The sequence below is a fragment of the Hetaerina americana genome, unplaced genomic scaffold (assembly GCF_022747635.1).
Source record: "Hetaerina americana unplaced genomic scaffold, ioHetAmer1.1.p SCAF_9, whole genome shotgun sequence".
Taxonomy (NCBI): Eukaryota; Metazoa; Arthropoda; class Insecta; order Odonata; family Calopterygidae; genus Hetaerina; species Hetaerina americana.
Genome location: NW_027287538.1, coordinates 35,897,770 through 35,918,804, shown reverse-complemented (window position 1 = coordinate 35,918,804; position 21,035 = coordinate 35,897,770).

Here is a 21,035-nt window from a genome sequence, read left to right as displayed (position 1 = left end):
CTACGGCATCAATTCAGTGACAAGTTGTGAGGAAACATTTGGATATGGTCCGCGAGTGAACCTCTTTGTGGTCCGAAAAGATATAGATGCCTTAACACGCCTCCCTACTCCTCTGGTTCAGGTGTTAATACCGAGGAAGTCTTGAGAAGTTCAAGACAGCAGACCTGCGTGGAGGAACTCCTTTGAGGGTGAAGAAACCGATGTTTATCTCCTTTCCGTGGCCCTTATTTATGCTAATTGGGGCCGCGGCGGCAGAGTCCGTGGAGAAGACCAATCCTCTTCCCCACACCCCCGACATTGAGGTGTGATGGAGGAAGGTTGAGGAGGGGAAAGGGCGTGAAATACTTCTTTAAAGTGGCGCGGAGTGTTTTGATTTACGCCGGGTGGCCACGAAAGGAGTTGGTGGGGGGCTGGGGGGTTGGGAATTCCCAAGGCGGACGACCCGTTGGGGCGAAGGAGACGGTGCGCCGCGAATGAGCAACGACTTCAAAGGGGTTGAAAGGCCTCTCGCCCCGGTCCCACCGTTTGTTTTTTTTAAACCTGAAGGGTGATGCGACGAAGATGGCATAAGGCACTAGCAAATTAAGCCGACTAAGTTTACAAAGAGACCTTACGAAGTCACTTAATGGGTATCGGTATGTATGATTCATTCATCTAAGAAATTCAATTCCTCCGTTAACAGAAAATAATATTCCCTTCCCACCGAACATTTTCATGGTATTATTATTATTCATTTGAAACACCACTTAAATAGTACTATACTAAGTAAGTAAGTGGGGTAAGTATAACATTAATTTACGATTATTATCATACTAATCCTCAAGATTTGATAATGGGAAACAAATTCATTGGAAGTGGTTTCCCGTTCCAATCCTCAATATTGTTTATAACCTGACAACATCATTGAAATAGGCCCACTGGGGTAAAACGCCTTTGCAGCCGCAACACAAAGGAACATACTCTCTTGGACTGCCATTCGTCTAGCTTCCACCCTTCGACGTGACTGGCATGGGTCAATTGTTATAGGTTCTACCATGGCAGCTCAGGCAACATCAAAATGCGGATGCCCAACCAAAGTGGTAGTATATGGGGAAGAATTTGCGAGGTAAGAAGAGTGAATAAAAGTCTGATTTCTATATATGACGGGAATAAAACTCGCTCTAACTAATTTCACCTACACAGCCTTACTTTTTGAATTATTGATGCAGATTGGCGGAATGATGCAAAATTATTTTGTCCGAAACGTTCGTGATAAAATTCATTCATGCCCTTCTCTTCCTGAGCGTTCTAATATCGCTTGTCTTGACATCCTCTTTGGCCATACTCAAATATGAGTATGTCCAAAGTAACCTCCATGTACCCTAGCACTTTAAACTTGTCCACAGTAATCTCATATATTTGTTTGATGATTCGACTCTCGCTCAATCTCCCAATATGCTCAAGCTAGCTTGACCTAAATTCTTTCATATTTATCAATTACTGCTACGTCCAATCTACATATTTTCGTAACTCACTCTTTCCTCACCCTCTCTTCCATTTTTCAAACAAAAATCCTCAAGTACCCTTTTACGTCTGTGTAAGTCGTTAAAAGTGGTTAGAGCATCCATCCGACATGTGGAAAGATCCGGAGTTCAAGTCCCGGTCTAGGAAATATTTTTGCACATGTGATCTGCTTAATTCCACCTGCCCCATCTCAACTGTGTTCGTCCTTAAATATGTTCCTATCTCTTTTCCTAATATCTATTTCCATACATTATAATAATTAACACTTCGCATATAAAGGCCACTAAAATTGTTTTTCTCAGATGCATTAACCCGGCGCAGATTCCATTGTAATTTGCATATCTTCAATAGCTCAAGTGGTCAAGAGCATTGGCAAGTCCAAGAGTCATTGTTCAACTACCGGTCAAGGAAACATTTTGCGCTTGTAATATGCTCGTTTCCCCACCATTCCTGTTGTCTTCGTTTATATATCTACCTATCTCTTATCCTTATATCTATTTCTATGTAAATGAATAGGTGTTCATCATTTGGCGGGTTTTCGTGATAGAATATAATATATAGACCCTGGCCGCCTTGTTAATTTTATATCGACAGAGTTGATATTGGAACTTGAATGAATAATCCAAATTTAGTTTGAGAAACCACGCTTGACAAAATATGGGATCCAGCGCCTTGATTGGTGGATCCACATCACAATTCGTATCACGTGAGTATGGTGGTAGATATATCACCAATTCCTACTTCCGCACGGTCCGATAGTAGTAATGGCAAGATAAACTCAGAGAAAGATCATCTTTACATCAGACAAAATTAAAAGCCCAATTGTTTCACGAAATAATCATTATCATAGGCCACTAATCAGAAGATTGCTTGGTAGCTCCCTGAGCTACCCAGTTCGCTTATAGATTATTCATTTCCTAATACTTCCTGGAGCTGATGTCAACTACTGGCTCTCTTTTATAATTCATCCTGAACTTTCTTCTGTAAGTCTTACTCCTTATGATGTCTGCATACATAGTCTTCGGTAAACTACTGTGACCCATGATATAGTTCAATAATTGCGAGGCAATAAACTTATTTCAAGGAACTCTTATTCATGTAAATATCTTCCGTAAGACATCCACCCAAGTCACTCTTTACGGCATCTTCTGTTCCTAGAGTCCATGACTCACAGAGGAGGAAAGGTTAACTGTATGCATTAAGTTTTGGATGAATTGATTTCTTATGTATAAGCTATAATTATTTGAAACACCGCTTCTTAATTACAAATTATCCTTTGCCTGCATTACTCTGTTTAATATATTTCTCTTGCTTCTTCCATCGCCGGTGTAGTATTAACTAAGAAGTTGCACTTAAGTTTAATTAACGATTGGTTTCCCCTTATCTTCAGCCTAGTACATGACCTCCATTAGTATGAAAGATATTTTCAAATATCTGTGAACCAAATTATGATTATTAAAGTTTTTCTTTGGGATAAGTGCTAAAGGTTTTTACATCTAGTGTCAAGCAAATACCTGAGGTTTGGAATTACACTGAATATTATTTTTACATGTCGTTATAATTAAGCAATAGATTTCAGCCGTAAAAAAACATGCATTTTTAATTTTCACGCTAAAAACGTCCGAGCATATTGCCTTTTACGAACCGCGCTGGAGGAATATATAAGCGCTCACAAAAGGATGAGCACACTGACCACAAAGATAAATGGCTAAACAGAGGAATCTAAAAATGAAAAAGGAGGTTATAATTGAATAGTGCGTTTTATTATTGATTTTATTTTAACTACCTTTTAACGATCCATCCTGACATTCTATTTTGGTCGCATAACGCCTTGGGCATCAAATTTTTCTTGTTAGAAAATTAATCCACTGCCCACTAATAATAAATAAATACGAATTTCTCAATCAAGCGTTAGTTTTTCCTTTTATGTGGATATATATCTGCAAAAATTTTTGAAATTCATCAAATCGAATCCTTGCCCAATTTAACGTTAGCATTATTCACGGATTACACTTGACAATCTTCCATGCAACGAGATTTTTTAAGCACTTTTTTTGATAACCTCTCCCTATTGATTATCAATCGAGTCCTAAGTGTAAAGAAATAAAAATACTTGGTGAGTAAAGAGTAGTGGGAAGAGCTGAGGGAAATTAGTGATTGGTTTGACGAATTTAAAGAGCATCAAATACTAGTTTTCCTCCTATTTAAATCACGATGGTGTGCACGCCATTGTGCGCCACTAAGCACCATGAGACCATCATTTTCGTTTTTCATTGCGTCATTGTGGTCCCAGACCCTTAAATTTTAATATCCAGGACACAGGAAGCCACATGTTGGAAGTGTGCAAACAGTTTAAAAGATTGAACCCACCCTACATTTGCCTAGAGGGCTGTGCAGTGTTAAATATTAGGAAACTGGGAAAATAGTTGGAAAATTACGTATCATTTTGCATCGAGTCCAACGTCAGTTGGGGATCCTCAATATTATAACGCGCTCATAATGATTGCTATTCTCTGACTTTCATATGCGTTGGAACGACAAACTGGGGGATAAACACGTGGCCCTAGTAGGATTGCTCGGTGAACTCAAGGCCCAGCGGGCGACCCCGGCAAACAAATTAGAGGCGGTCCAAGATTCGAATGCCCAGAGCAACTCAGATCCGTTCGAGAAAGTTCCGAGAAACTAAAATCGGACTTGTGAGGTTAATTATTCTGTAATTAAACTCGATGTTCACAACTTCGTAGAAAAATGTTATTATGCGGAAACATTCAAAGTGAAGCAAAGTTTGCTCCTCAACACTTTATTACAATAAACAACAACAATAGTGTCACTTTCCTGGTTTTCATTAGCGGGGTGTAATCACCTGTAACTACTCAATACAATATTTTGCCAAGAGACGAAATTTGGGTGGTGTTTACTTTGACCAAGTGTCGATCTGCTTCACGTATGTCATTATTTATTTATACACTGTTTACTTCTTTTACCATGGCCTGAATGTTTTTTTCACACAAGATAAAGTAATAATACAATCAATACTTGAAACATTTTTTGTCAAATGTAGCAATTCACTCATTGAACTGAAAGATCAATTAATTGATATCAAAAACGCTCAAGGCTCCTTATATACACACTATGATTCAGCAAAATTAACTGTTTATGAAAGACTACCCCCATAAAACCAGTTCGGTGAAACGTAGATTACATTAAAATTTCACAAAGAATAAGCAATTTCGATAAAAAATAACATTAAATGAATGAGGATCTTGGAAATTTCTATAATAAACAGTTGTTCTACAAGATATCAACTATAGAGTAACCTCATTATCAAATTTAGAGGAAGATAGTTTCAGTTACATCTAAATATAAAAACCAAAAGCATTATACCTCCACCACATGCAAGAAATAAAAGAATTGTTGAACTTACAGCTTACTGAAACGTATTGCATTAATGCTAATGTTTTCACGACTAAAAATGGTCCTAACCGCTTATCCGTACTGTACGGATTCATTTACAAATTGGGATTAACCTCATATAAAAATCTAATCCCTGAATATAATTTAAATATACTTACTTTCCTTGGCGTTTTTTTAAGTTTATTCTTTTGTATGTAAACTGTACATAAAATGTTATCGTAGGTGAATCAGGAGATGTGATCAATCTGTTCTTTATCAAAAAAAAGTAAGCATTAAGTGAGACGGTTATCGCACCAATCAAAAAGAGAATTATACCATAGGAAATTTTAATTTGTAACTGGTTTAGCTGTTGCATCAATCAAATAAATATATAGATATTAATAAAAATATATTAAACACATGCATATTAAACTATAAATAAAAATGGAATGGTTCAATAACGAAGATAGCGTGTGGTCTTTTAATAAGTAATTAAAAGGTTTTCCCTTGAGAAATGTTAACAAGAGTGGTAAATGAATATAAAAAATCAAAAAACTATTAGCATGGCATAAGGTAAGGCAACATTTATCAATAATCAAAAGAAAAACAGAAACATCATCCCCATCCCCAAGTCATCCTTTCCAACTGACACAGAAAAAATTCTATATAATTTGAAATTTTAAAATTTTTCCTGGATGGTCTTATCGCTGCCATGGGAAATTATTGATCACTTACTTAATTTCAGCGTGTTCGATGTATTTCCGAGAAATAAGTCATTTTAGTCACAACAATATTATAAGTGGAAAAAAATCGCTTCCAACGCAGTGGCATTGCCATCGCTTGGAGAACTAGTTAATTTTCTCCAATATGAGCCCTTCTTTTAAGATATCTGATCCTTGATAGTACTTATTAGGAATATATGGATAATTAACCTAGAATGGAGCTAAGGTTTCAACTTCACAACGTTGTACTTGATACTCATGGAATCCCAATTCAAAATATTCACTATCTAAGCTGGAGACTTGGAGTTCCACTCTTAGGCTCAGTGGACTTCTGCAGGATTTAAATTCAAAATTACTTATCTGTTAACTTCAGAATACAGCAGGAGAAATACAATGTTAATATAACTATTTACCCGAATCAATATTCAGAATAATAACGTAGGAAACCGTAGTCCATTCGGCTTTGGATAATTTCCAATCGCCCAACTCCTACATTCATAAGTGAAATGTAAGTACAGGCTCTCTTCGTGAGAGCACCTCTGATTGCGGTAAAATGACCCAAATGCAGTCAACATGGTTTGATGTATGTTTGCATTATGAACGTGCTGGTAACATAGAGATTTCCGAAGACTTGTTCTGTGTGGTGATATTGCGCAGCCCTGTAGTATTGTGAAGACTGGGTCAGTTCCACGGAGGAATTTTTCCCAGGTTTAAGGAAATACCCCGGGAGCGACCCATTAGGGCCATGCCACCCGCCGGGCGAGAAGCCGTCTGCGGCACGGGGAGGGAAGAGGGAGAATTCCCATTCCCACCACTGCACACTCTTCCCCATTCCTCCTCCCACTCCCCCGGCATACAAAGGAACCTTCCGCCCCCGAACGTGGTAGGGGGGCTCCCCTCATACTCACCCTAACCCCACTCCTACCTTCAACGCCACCGCCCCTCTCAGAAACCCACTATATCTCCCTCCAAACCCCCCCGCCCCGTTCCAACCCCCCGCAAACCGCCTCACTACCCAATACAGGAAAGGCCGCAATCCGCTCGAAGCGGTGTTTAACTTGCAGATGAGCCGAGAGAGTGAGCCACTAGTCTCGACGTTCCTCCCACCAACTCGATGGCATTTTGGGAGGGGATTCGGGAACTGAAGAGGAGGACGGGGTGGGAACGGCGGGATTGAAGGGAAAGGAACACGGGTGCTGCCTGCCAGTGGTTTCTCTCGGACAACCGTCCGAAAAATTCTGGTTTCTAAGTTAGCATATACAGTGGAATTCGGTTAACTCGGAATACGGACGCAAGGTTTCGTGTAAAAAAAGCTTACCTTCCGGTATACTTGGAACGGTTAATCCTGAGGTTATTTTACGTACTACAAGCATAGGTTGTCTATTAATATTTTTAATTTTTCTATGTTTGGTGCATTACAATTTGGAATAAAATGGCAGCAAATAAAACTACGATTATATGCTTCTGAAGATCTACCTACGCATCTACATCAATACCCTGCGAGCCACCAAAAAGGTGTGTGGCAGGAGGTGCAGCACCAGGAGGAAAGGGTAAGGGAATAGTGCGGATAGACCGGAATAGTTCGGTAGCTTATGTACTGGCTTTCCACCCCGAGTGGCCGGGTTCAAATCCCTGTGATTGATGTTTCATTGGTATCCTGATCCTTAGTGTTTGAGCTTTGTGGAGAGAACTTTAGGTGAGTACACCGTCCGTCGGGTGGGACGTAAAATTATGGACTCCTAGGTGCCTTTCTTTAAGAGTAGTCTTATGTCGTCGCCGGGTTACCACTGTTCTTCCTTACCCTAAATACATCCTGCCCCAGACCAGATAACTCACCTATCTCTTATGGAAAAAATTACTTCTGCTGTCGTTCGCTTTTCCTAACAACTGCAATTACTACTACTGCATGTAACTTCCTTATAACTAAAGCCACATCCTAAACTGAGACTAATTATTCTTTAAATGCATGGCTGATGGCATTATTTCGCCTTTTGTTCAATATTTTTCCAGAAGTTTTTCTTAAACAGCCCGAATATAAAAAAATTGAATTTATTCCCGAAAATAAAAATAAACTTCTTGATTTGGAGAAAACACTGTTGAATGTAATGGATATGCAATGGAGACCGCGTAGTTAGCCGAAACTTTGTGGTGCTAAATGCTGGAGAAAATCTCTCATGCTTGGATTGGTGCAATGGATGATCTTTAAACAAGAAATAGCTTCAATAATTGAAATCAAAAGTTTCTAAATTAAACTTTTCTGATATTTTATAAAAATTACTTGCTGGTACAAAACTTGAAATGTTTTCATCGTAAAGGGAGGAAAAAATAGAAAATGTTATCCCCGGAGACGGGATTTGCATGCCGTTGAGTCGACTCTTCTCTTCAAGGCTTTGTTTACTTGTTTCAGGCGTCTTGGAATTCCCGCAAGCTCCTTTAATCACGCTATCACGGCCAAAGAAGGCTTTCCCAATCCTGTAATTCCCCGAAATGTATGCCTTCGGCAATCCGAATCGCGGAGTAATGGCGAAAAAAATAGAAATCTGACAAAATATACCAGATTTTAATTATTTTCTCGGAAATTAAGAAAAAATAATCTTCCACACATTATCTCCGAAATATTTTTCATTCCTCATTCAGATGGGTTCTTTCGTGACCATCACTCTTTACTTTTTCGGACATTGCTTTTATAAGCATATTTTCCTCGGGTTTATTTTTCCGTTAAAGTTACCGCTCGTGAATTAGGACATCGAATTCCATGCTGGTCATTACGGCTGTAAGGCATAAGGTTTATAATAATGAAATTTTTCATTTTTCGGATGTAAACGAAACCACGAGTCAAAACACCAAAAACCCACTTCTCTGAAAGCACATAATATAATGAATAACAGATAGCTGTATAATTCTACTGGATAAAAGTTATTTTACGACCGGGTTTCGATGTGTAACATCATCATCAGGTCCACCTAAAGACCTGAAGATACATCGACACCAGGTCGTAAAATAAATTTTATCTAGTGGAATAGGACTACTATGAGTTATTCATTATGCTGGATTTCCACCACATCACACCTGAAACTACTCAATTTGCACATTATATAAGTTTATTTATTAACTTTGGGAACAGGGGTTTCACTAAATAACTTTGCAGTTTCCACATAAAATAATTGATTTATTTTCAACTAGTTTCGCTACACTGTAGCATCTTCAGGAACGTACTCATGCTAGATGCTACAGTGTAGCGAAACTAGTTGAAAATAAATCAATTATTTTATGTGGAAACTGCAAAGTTATTAAGTGAAACCCCTGTTCGCAAACGATTTCCACAAAGTCTCGGCCTCAACCATCAATCATATTAACTTTGGGTTTTGCGAGACTTGAGGTGAATTGAAAGCCCATTTCTGAATACCGAACGGGACGTTATGACCCTGCGCAATTATCATGGCGAGAGAATTTTATAGTACATCCAGATAATAAGACAAAATGTAGATAATTAAAGCTGTTGACTAAAAAAAATTTAAATTCGTTACTTTTCTTTTCTTTTTAATTTTTAACACAATTTTGCAAATAAAAAACGAGTTACTGAACTTGACACTCCCTCGGTTGATCTCTATTGCTTGGCACCATCTCACATAACGATTCAATATGCGATGTGTATCTTAACCTATGCATTGAAATCATAAATGTTTGATCAACACTCTTTCACCTTTCATTTTCTAGCCGTTTAATGCTATAACCCTCATTTGGCCCTATTTGTTATTTCAAAGTATTTTTCGCGTATGTTTCACGTTTTGTCTTCGCATTTTTTTTTACCTGACCCAACTTTTCCTGGCATATGTCTTAAATAACTGTGCTATATTCTATGCGTAGCTTCGATAAAGAAAAAAAATTGCAAAATTTCTTGAGGATCATGAGAGTTCCGAGTGGTAAACTGTCAGCATGGGATTATCCTTACGACGGGTTAGGATGCAACCCGTTGCGCAAATAAAACCATGTTATCACTGCGACTGATCTGACGCCACAAATGGTAATGGCAATTCGGTGGCGGATTACGATTAGCCAATCTCTTAATCCCATTCATTACGCCTAGTCTATTAGGTTCCGCGGCTCAGAGCTGCACAGACCACTCTAGATTTTGGACTTCTGTCTCTCCGACCGCCTCTTTCGGTTGATTAGAGAAAGGGAATAGGGAGCGAACAGCGAGTCGGATCACCAACAGGAGGTGTAGAGGTAGGCATGGGTGCCGGTTTTAACTTTCAAAGGACGTCTGTGGCCTTGGAAAGGGACGTGAGTGTCAGAGCTCGCCATCTGCGATCAACGGGGTTGGGTGGGGCCGAGGGGAGTGGAGGCGGCTGGGGGGTCGAAGTGTGGATGGGGAATGAGAGGAGCAAAAGCGAAGCAAAGGTAAAAAAAAATGACGGAAATAAATAAAACTTAATGACTCACCATGTTTTTTTCGGGCCGGGAGTGTGGGAGGTGGCAAGGGGTTTCCGTGGGAGCCAAGGTTTGAGCGGTCGTAAATTTGAACGCGGCGTGTTTTGGTGCAGGGAGGAGTTTTTGAGGCGAAGGAAGGCAGGGGGAAAGGAGTGGAGATCGGGTTGAAAAGATGAAAAGGGGTGGCGAGGATCTTTTTGAATAGGGAGGGAAGGTGGAAACTAAAGGTAGGATTCGGGAAAGATTAAGGAGAGTTACAGGTTAAGGGAAGTCGAGAGAGAGAGAGATAGAGAGAATTGAGAGCTATATACACGGGAAAATCATACGGGAAAACCAGGAATGATAAAAGTTTACGGCAATAAAGTTTCCTCAATGATCTAAAAATTGATTGAGGATGATACTCGGAAAAGCGACAGCTTATAAAACAGTTTTCACAGCGTGTGCAACTATATTATAAATCTATGTAGTCGACTGTATAGAACTAGATTTAGAAGGTTCCTCAAAACAATTTCACATTCTAGTGGCTTGCGATATATTTCTGAATACGTAAACGTCTTCTAGTTTATACAGAGTTCCCTCCTTTAGCCCAGCACAACTTGCATCCCCAAGCCTGCCATCCCTCCAAAATACTCTTTTTAATGTCTATATCAGTATCTTCTCTTACTTACACTTTCACCAACGACACTTACTTCAAATTCTGCTCTCTAACTCTCTTCCATCCACGATAGGGTTTAGCAAAGTTTCGGCAAAGTAAGTGGCAAACCCGGTAGCAGTAGCGTCTTGCATAAGGAAGAGTAAATTTAGGCTATCATTTCTTGACCTATCTAAATAACCAGATCATGTCTTTGTTCAAGCAGCAACCGCTCTTGGGCCTCAATAGATTATCCTCGTATTTCGTGGAAAACATTTGCCAGTCATATCAAAGGAATGATCAGTGACCAAAATTTAAACGACGTCGGTGGAATTGGATATTACAGTACTGATAATAGTTCAACCTTATATTAAACAGGTATGACAACGATTATCCTCCTAAAACATTTGATAATATAAGGCTTTCGATATGGTGTTTATGATTCATGTAAAATACATAACCACGCAGATTTTAATTAATAGTCAATTAAATGAGCACCTTGGAGTGATTTGAGTTAAACTAATTGCTATAATAATCTATCAAATCATCTGTGTTCACAGAAACAAAAGTTAATTATCTAGGAAAAGGAAATGAAAAAGTATGAAGAATATGCTTAAAGTATGGGCGTGTTAAAATGAAGTGACATTAAATACAAAATAGACAAATAATACTAATATAAACATAGTAACCACATGCTAATTCTCTCTATCTGAGAGAATTACGCTGCAGCATACCGCAGCCTCCATAGAAACCAAATGTGAATTTCATTAATTAATAAATCATGTTCATTGCAAATATGTCAATGAAAGTTTATGAAAAACAACTTTGGCGAAAGTCAAAGCGTGGTTAAAATCAAAACAATGAGAATAGACGTTCAAGGTAATGCGGTGAGTAAAAGAGAATGTTTGGTAAAAGAGTAGTTTTACAGAAGACCAATGGCACCAAACCACGCATTGAAACCATCTTTCGTCGTATCGCATACCATCCAGCACGGGTCTGATGCTACGAAAAAATACCGATGCATTGCATGAAAATATAAATATTTAAAAAAAAGTCAATAAGCAGTGCAGTCCGGAAGACCATATTTTCCATAGCAGGATAATACAGATAATACTTGCGTACGCAACATTTTCTATAAATTGGAGTTCTGTAAGGCTTATTATTTGCAACCTTACTGAAATTATTTATAGTCTCAAGAATAAACTTTGCAAAAATACTTACTCCGACTGTCTAAGAAAACATAAACCCTTATTTACCCTAAGAGAGATGGTTATTGTTGAACTCCATGCTGAGAAAGAACTGTGCCTTCTTCGCCTAATTATCGAAGATTTTCCCTTAAATTAAGACTCCTAGCACTCTTGAACTATGCTTCCTTGCATCATGCTTATAATCAGGGGATGATTTTAAATCTATCAAATAAATAATCACGAAATGTTGAATTCTTTTTCTTTGGATCAACTGAATTTTCACCCAAATAAGATCTAACACCCTCGTAAGAATATTTCCGTGAAAGTGAAACCAAAATAGCACTGACCATGACCAGAATTAACCATGACCCATCTCACCTTGCAATTAGTGCGTAGAGAGTGAAATAAAAATATCACCGGATGGAGGACGGAAATTATAATCCTAGGTAAGGAGTACAGAGGTGTGTTAGGTCGGCATGCCACCATGAGACATTAAAGAGACGCAATCCAAATGAGAAATCTAGGGAAAGGTGAAAGAAGCCGTGAAAGGGTTAAAAAAAAACGGATGCACTGGGGCGAAAATGAAACCTACGGGCACCTCATTACATTTTACAAGGGAATGGTGTCGTTTTTCTCCGGGCAGGACGGAAAAGAGAGAGGGAGGAATTGTTAATGAGAGAAGGGAGGGAGGGAAAAAGGCTCAAAGGGTAACTGGGGAAGTGGAGCTGGTATGCTGGAGAGGAAAGGTACGGGAACCGGAGTCTGTCTATACACCAGAGCCCCTTTGGTTTGCTCCTTTAAGCACGAAGAAGTATGACTTTAGAGTAGTGCTTACTTCTCTTATCTCATGCCTACTTCTATCCTTGTTTTTTTCATAGTATGCCTTTCAACCGTTGTTTTTCCGACTGCTGTACTATTATTTCGCCTAGCCAGGGTAAGCGATTTAACAATGTGTACGGTAAACAAAGAACTTTATCAAAATAATGCCATTCAATACATGTACTTTTTGTCGCACCCTGGAAGTGTACTGAAAATTTTTATACCTTATTCATGGAAGTTACTTTGCATAAGTATGATTACACGATCCTACCACATGCAATGTAATGTAATGCGACCCTTCCATAATTAACAGTAATGGCAACAAACTTCAAAGAAAATATAATTAGCATAGTGAATTATTGATGAAGTAGTGCATAAGAAAATAAAATTCGTATGATGAAATAGTGAATAAAAATATCGTATGATCTTCAAATGTTCATCTCTACACCAAAATAATTATGCCTGAAAATATATATTTGGTTAGAGCTTTAAACAAGAACAAATTTTCAATTATTCAATAAACAATGCTAATCCGTTTTTTATTTCGTTGTACTACCTCTATGAAGCCTAAATTCAATTCAAATGTATCCTTTTAAAATACCTAACCGACCTATCTACGCTCCTCTCCGTGGTAGGTCCGTAATTTAATTTTCATAATTATAAATTAAAGATAACATAAACAGCTACTGGTTTTTACTTTGAGGATTAACAACAGCTTTTGATATTTCATTCAAAATTAAGTTAATATGAGGAAAAATGTCAATAAAAGTTTAAATGATTTTACTTTGACGAGCATTAGAGTTGTTGCAAAACGCAAAATTCCAATTCAACAATGAGCTCACATACCTGGGGAAAAACGAAGAAACCGCTTTGGCCAGATTATAAATTATGAGAGGATTACGATACGATGCTGTGGACTAACATTTAAAAATTGGTAGCGTTTAAACAAGTATTTACGAAATGTATGCAACTGTTACGGATATTCATGTTTAAAACTTAAGAAAAATAAGGTAAAAATTATTATGCTAATGATTCTGGGTTCATTACAAACAAGGAGAAGAAACTACATCAATTTACACGTATCATTAAAGCTTGATTATTGTTAATGTAATACTTATAGTGGAACTAAATACTCATATAAAACAATTGATTACAAGAAATACAGAATTAACATTTTTTTACTCATTGGAACACACGGTTGATATGTTAATTTTGCATGCATGCATGTATTACAACAAGTTATCAGCTATTGGTATTGAGTCCGGAGTAATGTATTGAAAGAAAATTATATTCAACTCGCAAAACTGCAACGATCAAGTTATACCCTGTACAATTTGCAAATAACATTTTAGATATAAGCATGGAATTTTATATCAATCACAATGGCGGAGATTTTTTACCGTATGCGTAGTACCTGAAAAACTTTTTAAAAAATAACTACTGCCGATTTCCATTGTAAGATTCAATTATATCAACATAAACTTTTTTATGTTGTCGTTAATATACCTAATAGTTAGCCATGATACTGGCGAAAATATTTCAGATTCCTTCCAAAATTTAAATTTTAGCGAGAGGATTAACGTAAGCAAAAATTAATTGGTTGATCATCATGTTATAACTCTCTCCATAGATATGAAATATTTTCATATATCTTGATTCCGACGATCCTCTTCTGTCAACAAAACGTAGTAAATGACATTTTAACTCCTAAGCAGGATTTTGTTCCTCTAAAAGAGTGCATGTGCACAAATGGGTACCAGTGTAATGGGATATAATAAAAGGAAAAAATGTTTAACCAATTAATGCAGGTAATTTTGTTTTAGATCGACTGGCTTATTTCCCGTTCTGAACATTGTATATGCTTCATTTGAAAAGAAAAACATTCGGGACCTTTTAATTTGAACTATTTTAAGGGCATAGCGTCAAGAACCTTTCCATTTGGCGCGTCAGTTGCGGAAGATAATGACATTCGAGTAGCGGCCACCAAAGGTCGCTGAACACACTATGGGTCTTTAATTCTCGACTGATGTCGTAATGGGGTCCATTGCTCCACAGCGACGAATATAAATAAGAGTAAACTTTCTGATTGATCGCACTTAATATCGAATTTCTGGTTAAATTGAGTGCATAACTAATTAAAAGCATGCTTCCTAATTCACTCATAATAAAATATACTCACTCGCGTTCATTATTGTGTTCCTGTTAATTAAAGGGGACGGTCCGAGGTCTATTAAAGATAAAAAAAAATGTATTTAAATGATTGCTGGGTTATCGTCCATGGCGAACCCGGGTCACTTTCCAACTCTGGAGGCTTTTGAATTACTAAACATAGAATTCTCAATCATGATGGTGCTCGCTTCGATGAGAGAGAGAGACACTCGTTGAGTTACTGAATTCTCCACATGGTGTAAATTCGAAAGCTACCTCGAGATTTGATTAATAAACTGAATTCCATGACATCCATTTCCCTGATCCAACCAATCACTTCAACAACGAATTTAAAGCCGAAACGATTATTCCTGTCAATGAGTGCTCGCCAATCATCATTAAAATTTCACCTCAAAAGTCGGCAGTGTGTTGTTGCAAAACCCTTTTAATACTTTACAGTGAATATATTACCTGAGATTTCACGGCATCTGCATCACTTAAACTACTCAGAATGCATTACGAACAATTTCTAAGGAATTTTATTTATTTATTTATATATAACCTGCAAGCCACCGCCAGGGTGTGTGGTAGGGGGTGAAGACACATAAGAATAATTTTACCCGAATATGACCCTACCGTGGTCGAATAATGTTGTCATGATCCCCTATCGTTCGCGGAAAAAATGATCTAGAAAATAAATCTTAAATCCATTTGTTCTGTACTTAATATCTCTATTTAATTAGCAGGATATCTCCTACCGTTTTACGATGGGGGTAATAATACAATTTCAACATCACTGCTAAAGATACCTCCTTCCAATTTATGCAAGAGTTTCAATCTGTAATTTAACCTTCACTCCGTGAGTGATTCCCAGCCTAGCTGCTCTAATATTTTGGATACGCTAATAAGTTTACTATAGCAACGTTTTAAAAATCTATCTCCTCTACGCTGCACGTGATCCAATTCGGCAATTAAACTTCGTGAGGATGCCATATACATGGGTGGTCTGAAAAGCTTCCGACCTCAAAAATTTCAGAAAAATTGTCTTGTATCTTTGTCAGGTCGGCAACTTTTCAGGCCACCTTCGTACTTGTAGCATATTCTTAATGAGGCCTAACAAACAACAGAAAACATTTCTCTTTGACCTTTTCATCACTTTTTTCAAGTACTCTTGTAATAAATCCTAATTTTTTCAATGCAATAATTACAGAGCTTATTACCTTGAAGTGCATATTAGCGGATGACTCCGTTAAAAGTTACTGTTGCGGCGTCTCCCGCAGTTTCTTTGGAATTTGCCTAACTTTTTGTTAGCTTGTTTACATATTCCTCGTATGTGTTTCACCCAGGAGAGAACGTGAGTGAGGGTAACGACTAGGCATTTGATTGAGTCTACACATTCCATTTCGGTGTTCCCAATGCAGTAGGGGTTCGAGTGGGAATCGCTCGTTTTCCAAAAATATATGACTTAGCACTTTGTTACGTTTAATTCTAATTGCCAAGTGTCGCACCAGCGTTGGATAGCATTAACCGACCAAGCTGCTGTGTCCTCAGGATCACAGATATCACGGTAAACCATCGCATCGTCAGCAAAAGCACGTATATTATTGGTGACTACGGAGTTAATGTCGTTAACTTAAAGTGAATGAAAGATGGCCGATGACACTTCCCTGGGGAACACTTGAAGTAACTTCTCCTGCATTTGAGCTAACTGCATCTATCACTGCTCTTTGAACCCGACCATTCAAATATTTTCCGAACCAACTCCGGATATTTTTATATATGCCGTATGCTTCTAGCTTTGCGAGTAGTTTACTATGAGGTACTTTGTCGAAGGCTTTCTTAACATATAGAAAAATCACGTTTTGAGTCATGCGTCGCGAATGGGTATAATGGATCGAATTAAAATATTAATAAATTTAAGGGAGTATTCGACTTGGGTGTAAAAATTGACATCCGTTTATGATCTGGAACCAGTGGAAGAAGCATACTTCATTATTTTCTTCCACGAATCCCTCTCAGGCAATTGACAATTTGAGCAAGGATCTTACTTTGGATCGTAAAATCATGATAACGGCGCCACCTCGAGTACTATGGACATGCGTGACTCTATGAACAGAATGCGGTGTAATGGTTGTGACCAATCACTCGTCCCAGAATCGAGCGGAGGAGTCCGACAATGCAATACGGCTAGCTGTTGAGCCGTTAAAATGAAGGTGGGGAGGGGTGCGAGTCGGAGGGTGGGTGGGCCGGTCCCGCAGTCTGGGTGGCCCTGGTGGTCGGCTCGTAGGAGGGAGGACTGGCAGAGAAGGGAGGTTGGGAGGGCGCGAGGAGCACACCCGGGAATGGGGAGACTGTTAGGATACCAAGCCCCCCTTGTCTTCGGATCCACATCCCTTTTAAACTCCCCCATCCACGGGGATCTCCTCCGGATTCGACGGCCGGAAATCGATTACGCAGGATTGGCTGGAGATTTATGCGACCCTTTAGATGGTTCTTTTAGGAGAGAAACGAAAAAAAAATAAAAAAGTAGCGCTTGGAGAGGAAGAGGGGGGGGGATAGATCGACTCCCTCCTTTATATTTCGTTTCTTCTCTCCCTCACACCGAAGCCAAATGTTGAGGAACGCCCCCGTTGTAAAAAGAGCTTGTGGCCCCTTCGAGTCTCACACCACCAACCTCGACCGCTTCCCCACCTCGGGGCAAAAATTTCTATTGCACAACCCTCCCACCACCCACCATTCCATCTATCTATTGCCGGCAATTCCACCCGCCCCACACCACTACTCTCTGTCGAGAGAGAGAGAGAGAGAGACAGCCTTCCCCCTACTCTATGATCGGTGAGGAAAAAACCCTCTCGCGCGCCGCGAGAACTAATCCCTAGGAAGAAATAACCCCACTTACCCTGTTGGTGGGGTCGGGACTAAAATGAGGCATCAATTCTCCGAACGCTCTGGGTCGAAGCTGAATAGATTTAATGAAAAATATATGTGTGCGTGCGCGGTGGATGGGGGGGGGGAGGGTTAATACTTTTCTCGTGGTGTTTGCTCCCCCATCTCACCTGTCCCGCAGCCGCTTCCCCACACTAATGTAGTCCGGTCTATTATTGGCTCCCGTGGGTGATCGTATGTAAATTCGGTCGGTGAAGTGTTGATGGGAGTTTCGCTGGGTGAGAGGGAGATAAAGAGGGGCGAGGATGGGTCGAGGAGGAGCTTTGAGAAAGGGGGCGTGGGGCAATTGAGAGAGGGGAGGGACTAAAGATATAAATGCCTAGACCACCCTCTCTCGAAAGAAAAAATTCAATCATGCATTGCGTTGCAGTGCACGGATATCCGTCAACGTATCTCCCTGGGAAATTTACTCGGGTGCACCAAACACGCACATGCGTTCAGATTTGAATACACGTTAAAAATTAATCTAGGCTGACATCTGCATCTGAATTATCGCTTGGTTACGGAAATGTCAATTATTAAGGTCAACTTCTAATTACGTCTGCATTGTTATTCGTAGGTTTCATATGGCGCCGAGATCGATTAAATTACTTGAATTTTATCTTCATCGATTTATCATTAACGAGTTCGAATATTTTCTTTTCGTGAGATGTAATTCCATACCAAAGTTTTGGGTTTATGTGACTCAATTTTAAATATTAAATAAGTATACGTAAAGCTGTAATACAAATAAATGAGATCAACATTTGCCTAAAAGAGTACTTAACTGAAGACCACCACCTTGCTCCACAGTATGTATGCTCTTTACTACTGTTAAGTAGTATCTCTTCTTTATTTCTTTAGATGCATCTCTACCCCATACAACAACATTTAACACATTAATTGCTCCTGGAGCCTGAAATACACTATACTCTGCATTAAATGATATATTCACTGTTTACTGCATTTACTGTTTTGCTGCATTGATGGCCCTTGGAGGCATATTAATATCTTTCCTGTCTCCTCCTACCACGGTTTTCTTCATGCTCACTCGAAGCCCTCCTCCTTCAAAGGCTTCCAATAACTTTAATATCATAAAATTAGCATTCCGTCACATTTCAGGGATCATTACCTGGTCCTCTGCAAACAGGAAAGATTAAATTGTTCCATACCGTGAGAGGGCGCCCACACCTACACAAGGTCAATTCCATTGTTTCAGCACATTCTGCACATATTCTGAATATTTGGTTTTCAAAATAACTTTCATAATACCGCAAGCCCCTAATAGAACATTTTGAGGTATAGGGTGAGTCATCCGAGGAACACAATGACTATAAAGTAGAAGATATGCCTTTTTTCCTGGTCTAAATTTCATCTTCGTAGAGTCCGCAATAAAGTATAGAGGAAATACAAAATCCTGTGGCGTGATTCGTAACTCTGGTATATCATGTTTAGCCGTGTGATGAGAAGGTGCAAATGCCTTTCATTTTACTACCCCAATTCAGCGAAGGAAAACCGCCGCAGTAATTCAAGTTTGTAAAAGATTTTTCTCTGCCAAATTTTTCCATGCCGTGTAAAATTGAGACGTCAGGAGTCAGTAACCGCCCTTGGAGAAGGTTAAAATCTATCCACACAATAGTTCATTTCGAGTTTCAATTATAAAATAATACGCAACGGGTAATTGAACAAATGAATTCTCAGATCCGAGCTCCTAAGTCTTATTCCGGCATAGTTCATGCTCATTCCTATGAGTCCAACATAACCACTAAACTGATGATGACGTTCCAATTGCTAAATTCAATAACAAAACAAGTACCTGATGCAAGGTGATGCTTTAAGTAGATGACTATATAAAAAGAATCAATGATTGGGTGAACTCGCATTATTTATCATTCACGAGCAGTGTCCTATTTACGGGAAATTAAATGTATTTCTCACACTAAGGGCATTAGAAAAGCTTGTAAATCTGCTGGATATATCACCAAAATAAATTAAAAGAAGGGATTTTCTTATTATTAAACTTATCAACTCGTCCTTACCTCTCATCCTGTTTCGAAAACGAATAACAAAGGATTTCCTCCTCAGAATTTTGATATAAATACCTAACTTCAATCTTCATAGTTTTTCCATAATTTTCCACAATTTGAGCCTCCAATTCTAGTGTAATAATACACCCAGTCACAACCTAAAGTAGTGAATCTTTGGGTACCGGGTGGGAGCATATCAACCACCCCATAATTGAATGTTCACAGTAGCATCTGATGAAATCAGTCCACGGAGAAAAAGAAGTTAGATATTTTTTAGCTCCAGTATAAATATTCATCAAGGACCATTAACGATTACTGAACAGCAGACTTCATGATAACTTAAGTAACTGAGAAAATAATAAATGCTTAAATTAATAATTCATCGTGCATGTTTAGTTAATCTAGCTTTCCAAATGTCCAGAGAAATATCTGCAAAATAAGATTTTCTGAATACAGTGTGACTCTTTGTGGAACTATTTCATATTTAAATGAATAACCATATCTTTGTTTCCACCTTCTACAATTTTATTTTTTTAAACAAGATATTTTTGTCGTAGAAAATCAATGGATCGCCTAGTTACGTAGATTTTCCACTAACCCAGGGCGTGTTTTGCTAAAGAAAATTTCAGGTGAGGAAAAAAGGCTCACATTTTCATTTAGAGATCTACTTGACTTTCTGTGCAGAAAAAAGAACAAACTACTCATTTTTTCATTTATATTCCCATTTATTTTCAATGCATATATTTTATACGTGATTTTCGATGCAAAAATATCAATATTTTTAAATAAATCAATATGTGTATATATATATATATATATATATATATATATATATATATATATATATATATATATATATATATATATATATAGATTTTATTTAAAAATATTGATATATATATGTTCCGTTTTTTGGGTCACCACGAAATCCAGGGACGATGTAATTTTGCAGCATTATAAGAATTAAACCGAAACATTACACGACCACTTAATCAACACAAAGTTCAATAATGAATACCCGACCTGAATATGGCAAAGGCTTGACGCTTTGTCAAATGAGATCGTGTTCAAATCCATGGCGTGGTTACGCAAGCGGATAAAAATAGGAGGATATGAAAACAGAGGACGTTGGAAGCAGAAAACTTTTGTAAATATTTTGTGTTACTACACGGCCTTTGATAATGAATCCCATTTCCGTCGCTTTTGATGCTATTGTTGTGGGGAGAACACCGAAAATTCCGTTGCCGTT